Source organism: Ambystoma mexicanum, chromosome 3q, assembly GCF_040938575.1.
Source record: "Ambystoma mexicanum isolate Mex_15411 chromosome 3q, UKY_AmexF1_1, whole genome shotgun sequence".
Taxonomy (NCBI): Eukaryota; Metazoa; Chordata; class Amphibia; order Caudata; family Ambystomatidae; genus Ambystoma; species Ambystoma mexicanum.
In genome coordinates this window covers 825,567,845-825,589,788 of record NC_090926.1, presented here as the reverse complement: position 1 = coordinate 825,589,788, position 21,944 = coordinate 825,567,845, and positions in this window count along the sequence as shown.

Genomic DNA, 21,944 nt, shown 5'->3' with positions numbered 1-21,944 from the left:
TCTCCCATTATGGAAACCGTGGTAAACGGAACTAAAGGTATGTGCAAAATAACCTGCTCCCCTGTTTTGCAAGTCCTTAAGGCTCCGTTGGCCCGTTGTTCCGACCGATCTCTGCGGGGGGCTGGCGGGGGAGCCTGTGGGGGCGAGGCCGGCGGGTCGGGGGATGTCCTGGGGCCGGTGGGTGGACTTACCCTGCCGGGGGTATGCAGGGAGCGAGCCCTCGGGACCCCTGGTGCTGGTGACCGTCCCCCGATCGCTGGAGGTGGAGGTGGCGGCGCGGTGGGGAGAGAGGGAGCGGACGCGGCCAGAAGGGCTGTGTGTATGGACGATTCTCCCACTGTCCCGCGGTCTGGAGATGCGGCCCCAACAGAGCCGCAAAAGGAGGAGGACTGGATACAAACTTTCGGAGGAGTCGAAGAGCCAGGGAGCGTGGAAAAATTTGCTTTCTGCGCACCACGTGAAGAGGCCTTCTTTGTGTTTCCACAGATACAGCTAAACAAAGGAAATTAAGTGTTAGGTGAAAGCCTAACTTCTCCTGCATATGTGGATGCCTTGGGAGACCTCTGGAACGTTCAGGAACTTTCCCCGAACCCCTGTTCACCCACTAAAAAACAAAGTCTGGCCCGTTCTCAAAAAGTATGCGAGTCCCTGACCTCTGCTGAGCCCTTGATTCAAAAAGGTCAAAACCAAATCTGCAGCTTAAAGCCACCAGTGAAATCAACTATGTGCAAAAACATCAAATCAACAAGTCCACTAGCTGCAAAAAAGGACTCACTTAGAACAAACAAAGGCTATACCCAAAATCTTGCTCAAAAGAGTAAAACAAGAGCACATTCGCTCTCGGACATAAAATCAATCAGATGGCACTTTAACAAAAAAGAGCTTGGAACAGTAACAAAAGCTGCCTCCGGTTTCATCAGGGAACACTGTTCAATGACAGCTGAACTAGAAGTCACTGATCAAGAACTACTTCAAGCGACTGGAACCGGAGAACCAGTTGTAAACGCGATGAATCAGACACCAGTAAAGGTTGGAGATCGGAGGAGTCCTCTCCTAGAAAATCACAGACCATGCAAGCCTGCTCGCATAGAGCTACCGCAAATTGTAGCTGAACCAGCCCCCAGCCAAGACTGCTCCTCGAAGCCACAAGATGCACATAACGGACAAACACCAATTATTTTAACTACAGAAGCTGAGGCCCTGGAGGTGTCTACCAGCCCAACAAAAACCTCAACCCCTCACCCAAATAGATCGAAACGAGGTTTGGGAGAAGAAGTAATAACCTCAGCTATTGTCATAAAAAGACCCAGAAACAAAATCTAAATGTGCATTGACGCAGCTAAGCCATATGAAAGAGTTCTCCAATGAATTGCTGTTCTCAGCCACAGCAAATAACAGCTCGCAGAAACAAGCAGGGCAAACGAAAAGAAAGGACAGTGACATCGAGCCAACCTTAATAGAAAGCACAGATGAAGAAAATGATATTTCGCCTGCTAAAGCACCTTTAAAGCACAGTCAGGCAGAGATTGCCTATGACAAAATTGCAGAGATCGCCTTTGAGAAAATTGCACCAGCAATATTAAAAGCTAATGCAGAAGCTTGCGCTAACCTGCAAGCTGCAGTGGGATCTATGATGTCAATAACCATGGCACCGTTCCTTAAATTATACGAAGTTCTTTATGAAAACTACAAGGACCAATCAACTCTTCTGGCTCTAATTCAATCTAAATTAATATACATAGAATCGTATATTGCGACTATCAAAGAAAAGAGAGCAAGAGAAGAAGAAACTGAACATGTAATTTTCAAAACTCTCATTGATCTGATGAAAGATGCCAGAGAAGACAAGAAGGCGTTTCTCCATTGTTTCAGTGATACAATAACAATGATGAAACCGGATGTATTCAGGTATCAAGGTCAAACTATGGAAAAATTTACATCTACAGAAAACGCATGGAGTTGTGCGAACGAAAAGGATAATATGACGGATAAAACAATGGTCATTGACAGTCGACCAGAACAGGTGAGGCCGGAGTCATCAAAGGGACAACATAACACCATCTGTAAAGAAAATCCCGTGAACGCCTCCGTAGTTGGTCCTGCTGCACAATCGGAAATACAGGATGTGATAATAAATCCATCGACAGGCCATGTTGATAACCGTCTTAAGGTAGATAAAAATAAAGCCTTATTTCCTTTATTTGCTACAGAAAGTCCACTTGCACCAAAGGAAAAAGAAATGGGTGGTCAACCTAAACAAACTGCTGTGAAATTCTCCAAAAAAAAGGAAATTGCTTTGGGGACAACAGCCAAGAAGTTAAAAAATCTTCCAATGCCAAAACACACCTCGGCAGAAGGAACTCGTCACTTCATTCATAGCTTGAATTCTATTGGAACCGCACCGCATAATGGTGAAAGAAGTTTCCAACTAAACGGCTCACAAAAACGCCAAAACTATAACAATCGAGAATCCGTTCCAAAATCGATAACTGTAGACACAGATGAAGACTTTTCCAATACTAGCGAAGACATAGATGCCCTCTTGCAACTCTCGGTCCACGAGTGTGATCGATCCGCAGATAATACTAGTCAAGAAGGCCCAGTGACCATCGGCCAACAGGACGAAGAGAACGATGAACTAAACCACAGTGAGACCCAATCACCAGCATTTAAAACTTTACAGGAAAAAAGGGATTTGCTAGAACGCAAAAGCATAAAGGAAATGAGAAAAAAACAAGTACTGGATGCTATGTTGAACCATTCAAATCAGAAGAACCAGAAAAAGAAAGACCTGCCCCGACGAGAAACCATAAGGAAAGAAACAAAAAAACATTCTGATCAATTCCGAGCCGATACGGCAACGGAAAAGCGAGGTAAAATGGAGGAGAAAGGCCATATACTCATAGTCGAACGAGTGTTGAAAGCTAGAGATGGTCTGATCCTAAATAGATCAAATCTTATGAGACTTTTGCATAACGTACCACAACTACGAGTCATCGAGCCAAAAGACATCAAGATAGTGGCTTTTCCTAAAGAAGATGAAACCGATCGAATTTGCCTCCATCTGTTTTCAAAAGCAATCATGAATCTTATTTTGTTAGCTGCTGATGCACTCAGATCTCTTGGCTTTGACATCAAATCGGATGCATCTAAAAACCAAGAACAAGTTTCAAAACAGTTGCATAAATTGCCACGGTTCTCGAGCCACTCTCCCCCAAGGGCTGCCCAGACAACAGACGATTTGAATGAAAAACCAATAAGATTCTCTCCAACAATTTTGCGAGGACCCACTGCTCTCAGAATGAGAATAAAAGGAAACGTAGGATGCAAGGCGTTATGTCCCTCAGCTGGAAGTGAAGCTGTTCTTGTGACAAAAATCGACACAACTAAATCCTGGAATTGGCTTGCTGGCACATTATCCACAAAAAAAAACCTCTAGATCGACTGTGGAGTTGTCTCAAATAACCTGCGAATAGTGTCATGGAATACTCGTGGGCATCGACATCTGTTAGATCATTTGAATAAGGAATTACAATCGTCAGACATTATTTGCATCCAAGAATGCTGGCTTTTAGAACCCCCAGTTATGGGGGGTCCACATGTCTCCTTAACAAAGGATACAAAGGTCTGAAAGGGAGACCTTCTGCAGGACTGTTGACAGTGATAAAAAACGAATACAATGGAAACATATTCCGGTTTATGACCCCCTCACCACTCATACAAATAACTATAATTCAAGAGCATAATGGAAGCTTTCATCAATCCAAAAAGCATTATCAAATTATTTTTAATCTTTACTGGAATTCCAAAGCCAAGGATGGAGAGAAGTTCCTAGGAACTGTGCTCCAACACATTGACGAGCTGAGAGCTGAATTTGAGAAACCCACATTAATAATTTGTGGTGATCTCAATATAGACTGTATAAAGAAGCCTCATGTCGAACAAAGAGGAGTTTCACAACAGAGAGCTACGCGTACAAAAAGATGGTTAGCGGAAATGAACAGTCGAGATCTTTTGCAGGTAAATGGAAATGTGAACGGCGACCGACAAGGAGCAGTCACATGGGCGTCATATAATCAATACGCAACCCTTGACTACTTTTTTGTGGATAGAGAAACGTTTAAAACTATCTGTTCACTGAAAATAATTCCAACAAGCAAAAGCGACCACAAAATACTTCTCCTTACTTGCGTACCGACAATCAAGCCACAAGAAAATCCATCAACCTACCAAAAAAATTGGCCTCATAAGGTCGAAACGAACAATGGCCTTAATAGATTACGAATAGCACCAAAAATGACACCGAAGCTCAAAAAAGTCATAGAACGATGGAAACTAACGACAAACATGGGAGTCGAATACGAAACATGTCTTTCCACCTTCAGAGTAAAATCAGGCTACAAGATACAGCCAAAAATCCCTCGATTACATAAATATAACTCTGAATTGGCTGAAAGAAAATCAAACCTAGCAACAAAGCTAAGAGCTCTAAACAAATTGAATACCGAGGGGGCATGTGAAGAAAGGACAACTTTAAAAAAAGCCTACCGTAATTGGGCTAAATCTCATAGGGCCTTACTGTTTCAAAGAGACTCTGAAGAGATGCTGTCAGTTACCGCTAATAAAAACGCTAAATTCATGTGGGCTCTAATGAATCAAACAAGTGTATCACAAGGAACAGAACAGATAAACCCGATTCACGAAGGAAAATGGATCCAAAATTTCCAAAAAGCGCATAGCCATGAGATGCTAGAAGAGGTCCAAATGCAAATAACCATGGATAAGACTCCTTGGAACATTCCATTCGAGAAGTCGGAAATCATTACACTAATCAACAAGGCAAGCAGTTCGCTGGCACCTGGGCCCGATGGCCTAACAAACGCCATATTAAAACAATCACCTGAAGTGTGGGCTGACATGTGCTACGTACTGTTTAAACGAATCATCAAAACCAAACAAATACTGGAATCATGGACCAAAGCGATTATTATTCCCATTCACAAAAAGGGAGATAGATGCAAGCCTGAGAATTATCGTCCAATATCTCTGTTGGACGTAATAGGCAAAATATTTGCAGGTATCCTCTTAAAGAGATTAAAGGAATGGATTATATACTCAAGAAACTACGATCATCGACAGACAGGGTTTGTTGAAAAAGTCGACTGTGGACTAAATCTGCTCATACTCAACCTATTAAAACCATCTGTGAAAAACAGAAACTTTTTCTGGCGTGCATAGATATGGCCGCCGCTTTTGATAAAGTGGACAGACAAATCCTGTGGAATAAACTAAAGCAAAGAGGATGTCCTGAAGATCTCGTGGCCGCTATTAAAGCCATGCATACTGACACATACATCCAAGTAAGGTTAAACCAAAAAGGTAACCTAACCAAACCGATCCCGACAACAAGAGGCCTGAAGCAAGGTTGCCCCATGGCAGCGACCCTTTACAACTTTTACATTCTGGAGATAGGGGACTGGCTGGTCACACCAAGAGGCTGTTCGCCTAAAATAGGCACCATAGCAGTGGGCCACCTGTTGTACGCAGATGATTTGATCATCTTGGATAAAACCCCAATCGGTTTGCAGAAAAAACTGGAGGCCCTAGAAACATATGTCAAAGAAAATAATCAAGAAATAAATCCTGAAAAATCTGAAATTCTAATAATGAAAACATCAAGAGCCAGAGAGAAAAAGTCTTTCAAATGGCATGTCGGGAACAAAGTTATTCCAATAACAACGAGTGCAAAATACCTGGGAGCAATAATAAGTGCAGACTGGAATGACCAACCGTGGATAGAGCCCATAATGCGTAAAATGAGTCAACTAACGGCACAAGCACTTATACTGAAACAAAAATTCGGAAAGTTTTCGATCCAACCGACAGTTGACTTTTATAATACAAAAGTTATTCCGTCTGTTGCTTATGCTGGAGATACAGCTCTCAGAATACCATCAGAATTTTGGGGCAAGGTTGAAGCAACATTTTGGAGAAGACTAATGAGATTACCTCAATGCGTCCCAATGATCATAATACGACATGAATTGGGCCTGTATTCCCTGCAGGCCACAATCATATGGAAAGCCTTATTAACATTCAGAAAGACACTAATCAAAGATTGTCCACCACAATATGAAATCTTAAAGGACGAAAACATTAAAACACAATTCTGGCCACTGTCTAGCTGGAAAGAAAAATGTAAAGATCTCTTACAGAACTTAAATATTCCTGAGGACACACTATGCAATAACCCAAAAAGGGTGAATACTGCGTTACTGTGTGCTGACTGGGATAAAACAGAAACTGCTTGTGCCAATTCCAAATCTCACACGCTCTCAAATAATCTTAGATCAGTTCCAAAAACTCTACCTAGTTACCTGAAAAAGAGTGGGAACCCAATTCATCGGGATCTAATTTTACGTTTTAGATTAAATATTCTAAGAACAAAAACAAATTTGATAAAATATGGCACAGTAAGTGATAACATATGCCGGCTCTGTGAGCAGGAAGTGGGATCTTTAAAACACTTAATAATGTTTTGTCCTGAACTAAAATCAGTAAGAGATTTATATTTACATCCAGCATTAACGCCGACGTGTGGGCTGGATTCCGTTTTATGGTGGGAATCCTTGTACGATAACCCAAATCAGAAAACCACGAGAGCTCTTGGAATTTTTCTTCAAACGATGATGGCCAAATTGGAAAATAAACAGGAATCTCACCGTGAAATCGTAAAGGATCTTATGACGAAGGAAAAAGCATAACCTCTGATATATGCCTATACTCAGGCCAAACCAAAGAGGACTTGAATAATCAATTAAAAAGGTGGCAAGTATGAGAGGAATTGCCATAGAAATATAAGGAAGACTCTAAGATATGGTCTGGCCTTTTAAGTGAGTGAAACAAGCAAAAGTTTGTATTTATTTACTCTACATGCTTAATAAAAAAAAGAAAAAAAAAAAAAAAATAAGCAGCCACTGGGGCAGGACCAACTTTGGAACCGGGTGGCATGTCGCATCCTCACATATAGTGCCCAAGAAATACTATTGGTAGGCAGGGATTTTAGCACATTAAGGTGTCCATAGAACATTACAGTAGAGGGCTACCACGGTGGCTCAGCAGTTTGAGCGACGGTTGCTGAGAGGTTATATATTGGAAAATGGGTTAATCGTATGACTTTTGCAATTTGAATAAGGAGTACATTAAACAAAACAAATTGTTGTCCAGGGGAAGGTTTGGGCAACGGTCACTTCCTTATATTCAGGGTGGGGGGGATTAATTGACGTCAGCATAACAGAGACATCTTTGTGCACAATCACATCGGGTGGCTTAAAGAGCGTGTGACTGGCAAGGGACGCTAGCGTGTGGGATGGGGGCACGCACAAAGGACTTAACATGGGGCCACTGCTGACTCCTAAGCGCAGGTTGGGTGGCTCACTGGCCGAGCAAAGGGCGGTGTAACCAAAACCAACGCTGCATTTCAAGGCATGGTTCCAACTCTGGCTCACCATATGAATAGCACACTTCCTTCTTGGCCTAAAATGTACACATACGAATGCAGGTGCTAACAATGAAAGTATCTACGTTAATAACTGCCATCTTCTTTAACAAGGCTAAGGGGTAAGTAGGGACGCTGATGACGGGGGACTCTCGGGAGTGGATGGCGCACGTTCTGCCTTCTCTTAATTACCCATCTGTACTTTCCTACCAGGAGGTGTGGGGGCAGAGGGTGCGAGGATGTAGTCCATACATTCTGATGCGCGAGGGTGATAAGTCAGGGGGGAAGGGATAAGCAGACCCATGGCTAAAATGAATAGGGGAAGACGCTCTGGGGAGGGTTGGGCGGGGGCGGGAGCACAGCGTGTTTAAGTGCTTTTGACAGTGGTTATAGTGGCTATCTGCTGCTTTGCACATTTATTTTAGGATAAACTCGAGGGAATGTCGGTAGATAGGCCTGCCTATTCACGCGGGATCTATTAAGGAAATATATGTTAACAGGAACGGCAGGATTGTGGGGCATGGCAGCCTCACTAATTGAATCATTTTCCCGGGACGTAACTGTGCAATAATCAAAGGAGCTTAACTGTCCCCATGGAAAGAAACTGTCAGGTGCAGATTGCAGAGGTGGGTTCACATTACAAAGGGCTGGCCGGCAGTGTATTGCTTCCCTTTAGTTTGTGGCCCCTTGCTTGAGCGATTACCCTGGGTTATCATCAATGCACAGGGCTGGGCATTTACAGAGCGAAGTCGGTATATCAGGGTTAGTTGAATGGATACTTGACGGTAGGATGTAAGTGGCGTAGCTGGTAAAAGAGGAGCTCCATGGGAGCTTCTGCCTGGGTAGTGCAAGTCTGCTATGCACGTTGCATAGCACTCTGGGTAGTAAGTTAGCGCTGGGGGGCAGCATTGAGCGGTATGGATTTGGTTTATATATCATCACACTTCAAGGCGTTCAGGGGCACAAGAGGTATCATCGGCACTGTGGCACACACCATGGGGTGTGTTAGGATCTGCTTTCGTGAACACCCCGGCTGCTGGGTGATGAGGGGCGTGCTGAGATGGGTGGTATCCTGTTCTCCGCCCCTCCACTCACTCTCATGAGAGGCAGGTGTGGACCTTACATCGGGAAGGCGGGTGTGGACCTTCAATCAGGAAGGCAAATTAATATGTGTGAATTAATGAGACTGTGGTCTGAACCCTCTCCAAATCTCAGCAAAGATGAAAGGTAGACGCTGATGTCTTGTGTCCTAGGGATCGCTGAAATGGAGCCCCAGTGCTTAGCTGTTTTCTCCAGAGCCCTGAGGAAATGTGCAGGCAGTTAATGTTGCCTAATGACCATGGTTGCATCAATGTGGCAGAACTGCTGCCAGGGGTGTGGCTAGGTCTGAAAAAGACCCAGGGCTACTCTAATGCTGGAACTGTCGGGACTGGGGGCTAGCTAGCCTTTTGATTGTAGCTCCTGAGATTCTATCCGGGGCTACAACCAAAAGACCAGGGGCTATAGCCCCCTTAGCCCCCCCCTAGCAACACCTCTGACTGTTGCTATTTCTCCAACAATTGTGCTCTCTCCGTACATTGTTGCTCTCTTTCTCCCTGCACGTTCTCGCTTTCTCTCTCAGGGTGCTGGCGCTCTCTCCCCATGCACGCTGTCGCTCTCTCTCCTTGCATGTGCTGTCACTCTCTTTAACTCCGTGCACGCAGTCGCTCCCTCTCTCTCTGCGCATGCGCTACCACTTTCTCTCCCCGTACATGCAGTCACTCTCTCTCTGGAACTCTTATGGCCTTATTCCGTCTTCTCCAACTCCCAATTTTTTCTCTCATCCTTCCTCATACTCAGGTTTTCTCTTACTTTCTGCCTTTTCGTGCTCATATTTCCTATTGCTAATTATCAGCACCCTCTATCAATGGCTTCTTCCGTTTCTCTATTCCCCTACTCATTCCATTCTCATTCCATTGTACAAGATTGCACACATCCCTTATCGCATCCTCTGTTAAAACTTTGACAGTCCATCAAATAACCTTATTCGGCCGTCAGGTTACATCCTAACACAATACAACAATTACTTTAAGTTGCCAATGCATCATATTCAAGAGAAAGTGAGAAAAAAAGTCCCAAATAACAGAAATGTTGGCTCCCGGTGCCTACTGATCACTATGGGGCATTATGCAAAGGAAATCCCCTTTTTAATTACACAAGACAATACTAGATCCCTTAGATTTAACGGCACAGTTGTTACCAGTTAACCTTGGCCCTAATGGTGTTAAATTTCGCCAGATAAGGCAGAGTTGTGAATCATGTTTCCAAATTGCCTGACAGATTTCAAATAAGGTTGAGAGTTGTTTATAATCCTACTATTTACAGTATGGCCAGAATTCCCAGCTCTACCCAAGACACCATTGATAATTCTGGGACTCCAAAATTCCAGTTTAACTGAGTCGCCGGAATTGTCATCTTCATTACGCGCTCTATAACAATTCGCTATTGCTTCCCGGGACACAAAAGTTCAGCCCTTTACAGTATGGAGCCAGTGCAATCATTTATTTAAGAGTGCTTCACTGGAACCCCTTTACATCTAGTGGGCCAGTTTTAGAGTCCCCCGTGGGTATTCTCCTCCCCTCCCTTGGGCTTCTACCGAAGCCAGTAAAAGCCTTTTGATGGCTGCAAGTTCAGAGAGCACTTGTTTGCAATGACATCCCTGTACAGGCCAGTCCTTCTTTAGAAAAAGATCAGAGTTGGGACCAGTATATTCAGTAGTTTGCTTGGGCCCCCCTTAATGGAGTTAGATAGAGATAAGAACTGTTCCCTGAACACATGTTCATCATGTTCTCATTCCAGGTACTACACGTAAGGGAGGATTTAGCTGCCGACACCACATCATTCTCCATGTCCATTTCAGCAAGTGAGACCAGGGGGCTGGCTTTCTCTTTAGAACGGTACACTCTCCTCCTTGCACCCTGGTGCCTATACATTCAAAATGCAAACAACAAGAAACACAATACTATTGCCAATGCTTGTCTAATTTGGCATAATGGCATTTGATCTCACTGTGCTATTTTTATCTCTCGAATCGTGTGTAAAATAGTCATACTGGATTTTGGCCTTTACTTTGGTAAATGAGCATGTCCCTGTGTTTCATACCTGGCATGCTGGAATTTTGCATTATTGGGACAAGACCCTCCTGAATGTAGCTTTCCTATCCCTACTCGAATGTACGTCCCTTGTGCTAACTGGGCCGGCCATTGTAAAATCTGCTCTTTCTGTATTCTCTGGGACTTTTGGAATCTGCCCCTTCTGTGTTAAGTGAGCCTATGGAATATTGCCCTGTGGTGGTAATTGAACTTACTTAAATCAGATCTTAACTCTCTTAACAGGGAATATCGTAAATGTCTTTACTGTGCAATCTGCCCTTACTATGCTAACTCGGAATAAAGTAATCAGGCTTCACTAGAGTAGGTGTTAGAGAACACGGCACTACTTTATGAACTGAAATAATAGAACCTGCACTTGATGTGCTAACTGAAGCAATGCAATGTTGTCTTACTGGGATGACTAGTCATTTTGAACCCGATTGCCTGCATCACCCACATACATGATCAATAACGGGATAATACTAAATCAGTCTTCCAGGTCAAGTGTGGCTTCTTTCGTACACACAAAATGGGTCCAGTCCACATTGTTCGTGATATTATGTCAGATGCACATGCTAATGACATATAGAAGTGGTATCACTGTTTCACCAGTGACATCTTTTGCAAACACAAGTGTGGGGAACTTATTCTTTATACGATGTAGGGCAGGTGGGTGCTGGACGGCCTAGATTGAGATGTTTTTGAGATTGTCCCATCTTGGGGTGTTCCTTGGGGGTGTGAAAGATGTCCATGATGACGTTTGAGCTGTTGCTGTGAGTATTTTGTCCATAAGGTACTTTTTGATGGAATTGCACTTGTCTGTAGATTGTAGGATTTCCAGTTCTGGTAGAGAGTTGATGCAGTGTTTTCACAGTCTTGCAAATGGATTAGCATTTGTTGGATGCTGTAGTTATGGTCGACCAGCAGTAGCTAGTTTTGCAAGAGGAGATGAAGCCCCTTTGTACTGGGTGCAAGGCTTTCTGAAAAAAACTGTCTGAATTGGGACACAAGGAATACAGTGTCTTACAACTGTTAATTGAACCCATATTATTTAATACAAAATAGTCATCTTTTACAGCATTTTACAGCATTGTGGTTCCTATAGACACTGGACCATCCCCTGCCATTAGACATGAAGTACAAGAATGGACCAGGGGATCCCCTGCATACTTTCCACCGGACCCATTACCCGCTAGCTCCCACGGCCATGCACTAGAGGTTCCTTTTCACTTTGTCACAGTACTTAACATGGTTTGCACATTCCATTTTTCTTGTTTTATTTTTCAACATTCTTAGAATATGAGGTAGGTCCAATATAATATAATATAATAATATGACGGATAAAACAATGGTCATTGACAGTCGACCAGAACAGGTGAGGCCGGAGTCATCAAAGGGACAACATAACACCATCTGTAAAGAAAATCCCGTGAACGCCTCCGTAGTTGGTCCTGCTGCACAATCGGAAATACAGGATGTGATAATAAATCCATCGACAGGCCATGTTGATAACCGTCTTAAGGTAGATAAAAATAAAGCCTTATTTCCTTTATTTGCTACAGAAAGTCCACTTGCACCAAAGGAAAAAGAAATGGGTGGTCAACCTAAACAAACTGCTGTGAAATTCTCCAAAAAAAAGGAAATTGCTTTGGGGACAACAGCCAAGAAGTTAAAAAATCTTCCAATGCCAAAACACACCTCGGCAGAAGGAACTCGTCACTTCATTCATAGCTTGAATTCTATTGGAACCGCACCGCATAATGGTGAAAGAAGTTTCCAACTAAACGGCTCACAAAAACGCCAAAACTATAACAATCGAGAATCCGTTCCAAAATCGATAACTGTAGACACAGATGAAGACTTTTCCAATACTAGCGAAGACATAGATGCCCTCTTGCAACTCTCGGTCCACGAGTGTGATCGATCCGCAGATAATACTAGTCAAGAAGGCCCAGTGACCATCGGCCAACAGGACGAAGAGAACGATGAACTAAACCACAGTGAGACCCAATCACCAGCATTTAAAACTTTACAGGAAAAAAGGGATTTGCTAGAACGCAAAAGCATAAAGGAAATGAGAAAAAAACAAGTACTGGATGCTATGTTGAACCATTCAAATCAGAAGAACCAGAAAAAGAAAGACCTGCCCCGACGAGAAACCATAAGGAAAGAAACAAAAAAACATTCTGATCAATTCCGAGCCGATACGGCAACGGAAAAGCGAGGTAAAATGGAGGAGAAAGGCCATATACTCATAGTCGAACGAGTGTTGAAAGCTAGAGATGGTCTGATCCTAAATAGATCAAATCTTATGAGACTTTTGCATAACGTACCACAACTACGAGTCATCGAGCCAAAAGACATCAAGATAGTGGCTTTTCCTAAAGAAGATGAAACCGATCGAATTTGCCTCCATCTGTTTTCAAAAGCAATCATGAATCTTATTTTGTTAGCTGCTGATGCACTCAGATCTCTTGGCTTTGACATCAAATCGGATGCATCTAAAAACCAAGAACAAGGTTCAAAACAGTTGCATAAATTGCCACGGTTCTCGAGCCACTCTCCCCCAAGGGCTGCCCAGACAACAGACGATTTGAATGAAAAACCAATAAGATTCTCTCCAACAATTTTGCGAGGACCCACTGCTCTCAGAATGAGAATAAAAGGAAACGTAGGATGCAAGGCGTTATGTCCCTCAGCTGGAAGTGAAGCTGTTCTTGTGACAAAAATCGACACAACTAAATCCTGGAATTGGCTTGCTGGCACATTATCCACAAAAAAAAACCTCTAGATCGACTGTGGAGTTGTCTCAAATAACCTGCGAATAGTGTCATGGAATACTCGTGGGCATCGACATCTGTTAGATCATTTGAATAAGGAATTACAATCGTCAGACATTATTTGCATCCAAGAATGCTGGCTTTTAGAACCCCCAGTTATGGGGGGTCCACATGTCTCCTTAACAAAGGATACAAAGGTCTGAAAGGGAGACCTTCTGCAGGACTGTTGACAGTGATAAAAAACGAATACAATGGAAACATATTCCGGTTTATGACCCCCTCACCACTCATACAAATAACTATAATTCAAGAGCATAATGGAAGCTTTCATCAATCCAAAAAGCATTATCAAATTATTTTTAATCTTTACTGGAATTCCAAAGCCAAGGATGGAGAGAAGTTCCTAGGAACTGTGCTCCAACACATTGACGAGCTGAGAGCTGAATTTGAGAAACCCACATTAATAATTTGTGGTGATCTCAATATAGACTGTATAAAGAAGCCTCATGTCGAACAAAGAGGAGTTTCACAACAGAGAGCTACGCGTACAAAAAGATGGTTAGCGGAAATGAACAGTCGAGATCTTTTGCAGGTAAATGGAAATGTGAACGGCGACCGACAAGGAGCAGTCACATGGGCGTCATATAATCAATACGCAACCCTTGACTACTTTTTTGTGGATAGAGAAACGTTTAAAACTATCTGTTCACTGAAAATAATTCCAACAAGCAAAAGCGACCACAAAATACTTCTCCTTACTTGCGTACCGACAATCAAGCCACAAGAAAATCCATCAACCTACCAAAAAAATTGGCCTCATAAGGTCGAAACGAACAATGGCCTTAATAGATTACGAATAGCACCAAAAATGACACCGAAGCTCAAAAAAGTCATAGAACGATGGAAACTAACGACAAACATGGGAGTCGAATACGAAACATGTCTTTCCTCCTTCAGAGTAAAATCAGGCTACAAGATACAGCCAAAAATCCCTCGATTACATAAATATAACTCTGAATTGGCTGAAAGAAAATCAAACCTAGCAACAAAGCTAAGAGCTCTAAACAAATTGAATACCGAGGGGGCATGTGAAGAAAGGACAACTTTAAAAAAAGCCTACCGTAATTGGGCTAAATCTCATAGGGCCTTACTGTTTCAAAGAGACTCTGAAGAGATGCTGTCAGTTACCGCTAATAAAAACGCTAAATTCATGTGGGCTCTAATGAATCAAACAAGTGTATCACAAGGAACAGAACAGATAAACCCGATTCACGAAGGAAAATGGATCCAAAATTTCCAAAAAGCGCATAGCCATGAGATGCTAGAAGAGGTCCAAATGCAAATAACCATGGATAAGACTCCTTGGAACATTCCATTCGAGAAGTCGGAAATCATTACACTAATCAACAAGGCAAGCAGTTCGCTGGCACCTGGGCCCGATGGCCTAACAAACGCCATATTAAAACAATCACCTGAAGTGTGGGCTGACATGTGCTACGTACTGTTTAAACGAATCATCAAAACCAAACAAATACTGGAATCATGGACCAAAGCGATTATTATTCCCATTCACAAAAAGGGAGATAGATGCAAGCCTGAGAATTATCGTCCAATATCTCTGTTGGACGTAATAGGCAAAATATTTGCAGGTATCCTCTTAAAGAGATTAAAGGAATGGATTATATACTCAAGAAACTACGATCATCGACAGACAGGGTTTGTTGAAAAAGTCGACTGTGGACTAAATCTGCTCATACTCAACCTATTAAAACCATCTGTGAAAAACAGAAACTTTTTCTGGCGTGCATAGATATGGCCGCCGCTTTTGATAAAGTGGACAGACAAATCCTGTGGAATAAACTAAAGCAAAGAGGATGTCCTGAAGATCTCGTGGCCGCTATTAAAGCCATGCATACTGACACATACATCCAAGTAAGGTTAAACCAAAAAGGTAACCTAACCAAACCGATCCCGACAACAAGAGGCCTGAAGCAAGGTTGCCCCATGGCAGCGACCCTTTACAACTTTTACATTCTGGAGATAGGGGACTGGCTGGTCACACCAAGAGGCTGTTCGCCTAAAATAGGCACCATAGCAGTGGGCCACCTGTTGTACGCAGATGATTTGATCATCTTGGATAAAACCCCAATCGGTTTGCAGAAAAAACTGGAGGCCCTAGAAACATATGTCAAAGAAAATAATCAAGAAATAAATCCTGAAAAATCTGAAATTCTAATAATGAAAACATCAAGAGCCAGAGAGAAAAAGTCTTTCAAATGGCATGTCGGGAACAAAGTTATTCCAATAACAACGAGTGCAAAATACCTGGGAGCAATAATAAGTGCAGACTGGAATGACCAACCGTGGATAGAGCCCATAATGCGTAAAATGAGTCAACTAACGGCACAAGCACTTATACTGAAACAAAAATTCGGAAAGTTTTCGATCCAACCGACAGTTGACTTTTATAATACAAAAGTTATTCCGTCTGTTGCTTATGCTGGAGATACAGCTCTCAGAATACCATCAGAATTTTGGGGCAAGGTTGAAGCAACATTTTGGAGAAGACTAATGAGATTACCTCAATGCGTCCCAATGATCATAATACGACATGAATTGGGCCTGTATTCCCTGCAGGCCACAATCATATGGAAAGCCTTATTAACATTCAGAAAGACACTAATCAAAGATTGTCCACCACAATATGAAATCTTAAAGGACGAAAACATTAAAACACAATTCTGGCCACTGTCTAGCTGGAAAGAAAAATGTAAAGATCTCTTACAGAACTTAAATATTCCTGAGGACACACTATGCAATAACCCAAAAAGGGTGAATACTGCGTTACTGTGTGCTGACTGGGATAAAACAGAAACTGCTTGTGCCAATTCCAAATCTCACACGCTCTCAAATAATCTTAGATCAGTTCCAAAAACTCTACCTAGTTACCTGAAAAAGAGTGGGAACCCAATTCATCGGGATCTAATTTTACGTTTTAGATTAAATATTCTAAGAACAAAAACAAATTTGATAAAATATGGCACAGTAAGTGATAACATATGCCGGCTCTGTGAGCAGGAAGTGGGATCTTTAAAACACTTAATAATGTTTTGTCCTGAACTAAAATCAGTAAGAGATTTATATTTACATCCAGCATTAACGCCGACGTGTGGGCTGGATTCCGTTTTATGGTGGGAATCCTTGTACGATAACCCAAATCAGAAAACCACGAGAGCTCTTGGAATTTTTCTTCAAACGATGATGGCCAAATTGGAAAATAAACAGGAATCTCACCGTGAAATCGTAAAGGATCTTATGACGAAGGAAAAAGCATAACCTCTGATATATGCCTATACTCAGGCCAAACCAAAGAGGACTTGAATAATCAATTAAAAAGGTGGCAAGTATGAGAGGAATTGCCATAGAAATATAAGGAAGACTCTAAGATATGGTCTGGCCTTTTAAGTGAGTGAAACAAGCAAAAGTTTGTATTTATTTACTCTACATGCTTAATAAAAAAAAGAAAAAAAAAAAAAAAATAAGCAGCCACTGGGGCAGGACCAACTTTGGAACCGGGTGGCATGTCGCATCCTCACATATAGTGCCCAAGAAATACTATTGGTAGGCAGGGATTTTAGCACATTAAGGCGTCCATAGAACATTACAGTAGAGGGCTACCACGGTGGCTCAGCAGTTTGAGCGACGGTTGCTGAGAGGTTATATATTGGAAAATGGGTTAATCGTATGACTTTTGCAATTTGAATAAGGAGTACATTAAACAAAACAAATTGTTGTCCAGGGGAAGGTTTGGGCAACGGTCACTTCCTTATATTCAGGGTGGGGGGGATTAATTGACGTCAGCATAACAGAGACATCTTTGTGCACAATCACATCGGGTGGCTTAAAGAGCGTGTGACTGGCAAGGGACGCTAGCGTGTGGGATGGGGGCACGCACAAAGGACTTAACATGGGGCCACTGCTGACTCCTAAGCGCAGGTTGGGTGGCTCACTGGCCGAGCAAAGGGCGGTGTAACCAAAACCAACGCTGCATTTCAAGGCATGGTTCCAACTCTGGCTCACCATATGAATAGCACACTTCCTTCTTGGCCTAAAATGTACACATACGAATGCAGGTGCTAACAATGAAAGTATCTACGTTAATAACTGCCATCTTCTTTAACAAGGCTAAGGGGTAAGTAGGGACGCTGATGACGGGGGACTCTCGGGAGTGGATGGCGCACGTTCTGCCTTCTCTTAATTACCCATCTGTACTTTCCTACCAGGAGGTGTGGGGGCAGAGGGTGCGAGGATGTAGTCCATACATTCTGATGCGCGAGGGTGATAAGTCAGGGGGGAAGGGATAAGCAGACCCATGGCTAAAATGAATAGGGGAAGACGCTCTGGGGAGGGTTGGGCGGGGGCGGGAGCACAGCGTGTTTAAGTGCTTTTGACAGTGGTTATAGTGGCTATCTGCTGCTTTGCACATTTATTTTAGGATAAACTCGAGGGAATGTCGGTAGATAGGCCTGCCTATTCACGCGGGATCTATTAAGGAAATATATGTTAACAGGAACGGCAGGATTGTGGGGCATGGCAGCCTCACTAATTGAATCATTTTCCCGGGACGTAACTGTGCAATAATCAAAGGAGCTTAACTGTCCCCATGGAAAGAAACTGTCAGGTGCAGATTGCAGAGGTGGGTTCACATTACAAAGGGCTGGCCGGCAGTGTATTGCTTCCCTTTAGTTTGTGGCCCCTTGCTTGAGCGATTACCCTGGGTTATCATCAATGCACAGGGCTGGGCATTTACAGAGCGAAGTCGGTATATCAGGGTTAGTTGAATGGATACTTGACGGTAGGATGTAAGTGGCGTAGCTGGTAAAAGAGGAGCTCCATGGGAGCTTCTGCCTGGGTAGTGCAAGTCTGCTATGCACGTTGCATAGCACTCTGGGTAGTAAGTTAGCGCTGGGGGGCAGCATTGAGCGGTATGGATTTGGTTTATATATCATCACACTTCAAGGCGTTCAGGGGCACAAGAGGTATCATCGGCACTGTGGCACACACCATGGGGTGTGTTAGGATCTGCTTTCGTGAACACCCCGGCTGCTGGGTGATGAGGGGCGTGCTGAGATGGGTGGTATCCTGTTCTCCGCCCCTCCACTCACTCTCATGAGAGGCAGGTGTGGACCTTACATCGGGAAGGCGGGTGTGGACCTTCAATCAGGAAGGCAAATTAATATGTGTGAATTAATGAGACTGTGGTCTGAACCCTCTCCAAATCTCAGCAAAGATGAAAGGTAGACGCTGATGTCTTGTGTCCTAGGGATCGCTGAAATGGAGCCCCAGTGCTTAGCTGTTTTCTCCAGAGCCCTGAGGAAATGTGCAGGCAGTTAATGTTGCCTAATGACCATGGTTGCATCAATGTGGCAGAACTGCTGCCAGGGGTGTGGCTAGGTCTGAAAAAGACCCAGGGCTACTCTAATGCTGGAACTGTCGGGACTGGGGGCTAGCTAGCCTTTTGATTGTAGCTCCTGAGATTCTATCCGGGGCTACAACCAAAAGACCAGGGGCTATAGCCCCCTTAGCCCCCCCCTAGCAACACCTCTGACTGTTGCTATTTCTCCAACAATTGTGCTCTCTCCGTACATTGTTGCTCTCTTTCTCCCTGCACGTTCTCGCTTTCTCTCTCAGGGTGCTGGCGCTCTCTCCCCATGCACGCTGTCGCTCTCTCTCCTTGCATGTGCTGTCACTCTCTTTAACTCCGTGCACGCAGTCGCTCCCTCTCTCTCTGCGCATGCGCTACCACTTTCTCTCCCCGTACATGCAGTCACTCTCTCTCTGGAACTCTTATGGCCTTATTCCGTCTTCTCCAACTCCCAATTTTTTCTCTCATCCTTCCTCATACTCAGGTTTTCTCTTACTTTCTGCCTTTTCGTGCTCATATTTCCTATTGCTAATTATCAGCACCCTCTATCAATGGCTTCTTCCGTTTCTCTATTCCCCTACTCATTCCATTCTCATTCCATTGTACAAGATTGCACACATCCCTTATCGCATCCTCTGTTAAAACTTTGACAGTCCATCAAATAACCTTATTCGGCCGTCAGGTTACATCCTAACACAATACAACAATTACTTTAAGTTGCCAATGCATCATATTCAAGAGAAAGTGAGAAAAAAAGTCCCAAATAACAGAAATGTTGGCTCCCGGTGCCTACTGATCACTATGGGGCATTATGCAAAGGAAATCCCCTTTTTAATTACACAAGACAATACTAGATCCCTTAGATTTAACGGCACAGTTGTTACCAGTTAACCTTGGCCCTAATGGTGTTAAATTTCGCCAGATAAGGCAGAGTTGTGAATCATGTTTCCAAATTGCCTGACAGATTTCAAATAAGGTTGAGAGTTGTTTATAATCCTACTATTTACAGTATGGCCAGAATTCCCAGCTCTACCCAAGACACCATTGATAATTCTGGGACTCCAAAATTCCAGTTTAACTGAGTCGCCGGAATTGTCATCTTCATTACGCGCTCTATAACAATTCGCTATTGCTTCCCGGGACACAAAAGTTCAGCCCTTTACAGTATGGAGCCAGTGCAATCATTTATTTAAGAGTGCTTCACTGGAACCCCTTTACATCTAGTGGGCCAGTTTTAGAGTCCCCCGTGGGTATTCTCCTCCCCTCCCTTGGGCTTCTACCGAAGCCAGTAAAAGCCTTTTGATGGCTGCAAGTTCAGAGAGCACTTGTTTGCAATGACATCCCTGTACAGGCCAGTCCTTCTTTAGAAAAAGATCAGAGTTGGGACCAGTATATTCAGTAGTTTGCTTGGGCCCCCCTTAATGGAGTTAGATAGAGATAAGAACTGTTCCCTGAACACATGTTCATCATGTTCTCATTCCAGGTACTACACGTAAGGGAGGATTTAGCTGCCGACACCACATCATTCTCCATGTCCATTTCAGCAAGTGAGACCAGGGGGCTGGCTTTCTCTTTAGAACGGTACACTCTCCTCCTTGCACCCTGGTGCCTATACATTCAAAATGCAAACAACAAGAAACACAATACTATTGCCAATGCTTGTCTAATTTGGCATAATGGCATTTGATCTCACTGTGCTATTTTTATCTCTCGAATCGTGTGTAAAATAGTCATACTGGATTTTGGCCTTTACTTTGGTAAATGAGCATGTCCCTGTGTTTCATACCTGGCATGCTGGAATTTTGCATTATTGGGACAAGACCCTCCTGAATGTAGCTTTCCTATCCCTACTCGAATGTACGTCCCTTGTGCTAACTGGGCCGGCCATTGTAAAATCTGCTCTTTCTGTATTCTCTGGGACTTTTGGAATCTGCCCCTTCTGTGTTAAGTGAGCCTATGGAATATTGCCCTGTGGTGGTAATTGAACTTACTTAAATCAGATCTTAACTCTCTTAACAGGGAATATCGTAAATGTCTTTACTGTGCAATCTGCCCTTACTATGCTAACTCGGAATAAAGTAATCAGGCTTCACTAGAGTAGGTGTTAGAGAACACGGCACTACTTTATGAACTGAAATAATAGAACCTGCACTTGATGTGCTAACTGAAGCAATGCAATGTTGTCTTACTGGGATGACTAGTCATTTTGAACCCGATTGCCTGCATCACCCACATACATGATCAATAACGGGATAATACTAAATCAGTCTTCCAGGTCAAGTGTGGCTTCTTTCGTACACACAAAATGGGTCCAGTCCACATTGTTCGTGATATTATGTCAGATGCACATGCTAATGACATGTAGAAGTGGTATCACTGTTTCACCAGTGACATCTTTTGCAAACACAAGTGTGGGGAACTTATTCTTTATACGATGTAGGGCAGGTGGGTGCTGGACGGCCTAGATTGAGATGTTTTTGAGATTGTCCCATCTTGGGGTGTTCCTTGGGGGTGTGAAAGATGTCCATGATGACGTTTGAGCTGTTGCTGTGAGTATTTTGTCCATAAGGTACTTTTTGATGGAATTGCACTTGTCTGTAGATTGTAGGATTTCCAGTTCTGGTAGAGAGTTGATGCAGTGTTTTCACAGTCTTGCAAATGGATTAGCATTTGTTGGATGCTGTAGTTATGGTCGACCAGCAGTAGCTAGTTTTGCAAGAGGAGATGAAGCCCCTTTGTACTGGGTGCAAGGCTTTCTGAAAAAAACTGTCTGAATTGGGACACAAGGAATACAGTGTCTTACAACTGTTAATTGAACCCATATTATTTAATACAAAATAGTCATCTTTTACAGCATTGTGGTTCCTATAGACACTGGACCATCCCCTGCCATTAGACATGAAGTACAAGAATGGACCAGGGGATCCCCTGCATACTTTCCACCGGACCCATTACCCGCTAGCTCCCACGGCCATGCACTAGAGGTTCCTTTTCACTTTGTCACAGTACTTAACATGGTTTGCACATTCCATTTTTCTTGTTTTATTTTTCAACATTCTTAGAATATGAGGTAGGTCCAAAATCTAGCAAATAGTTAAGGCATGACATTG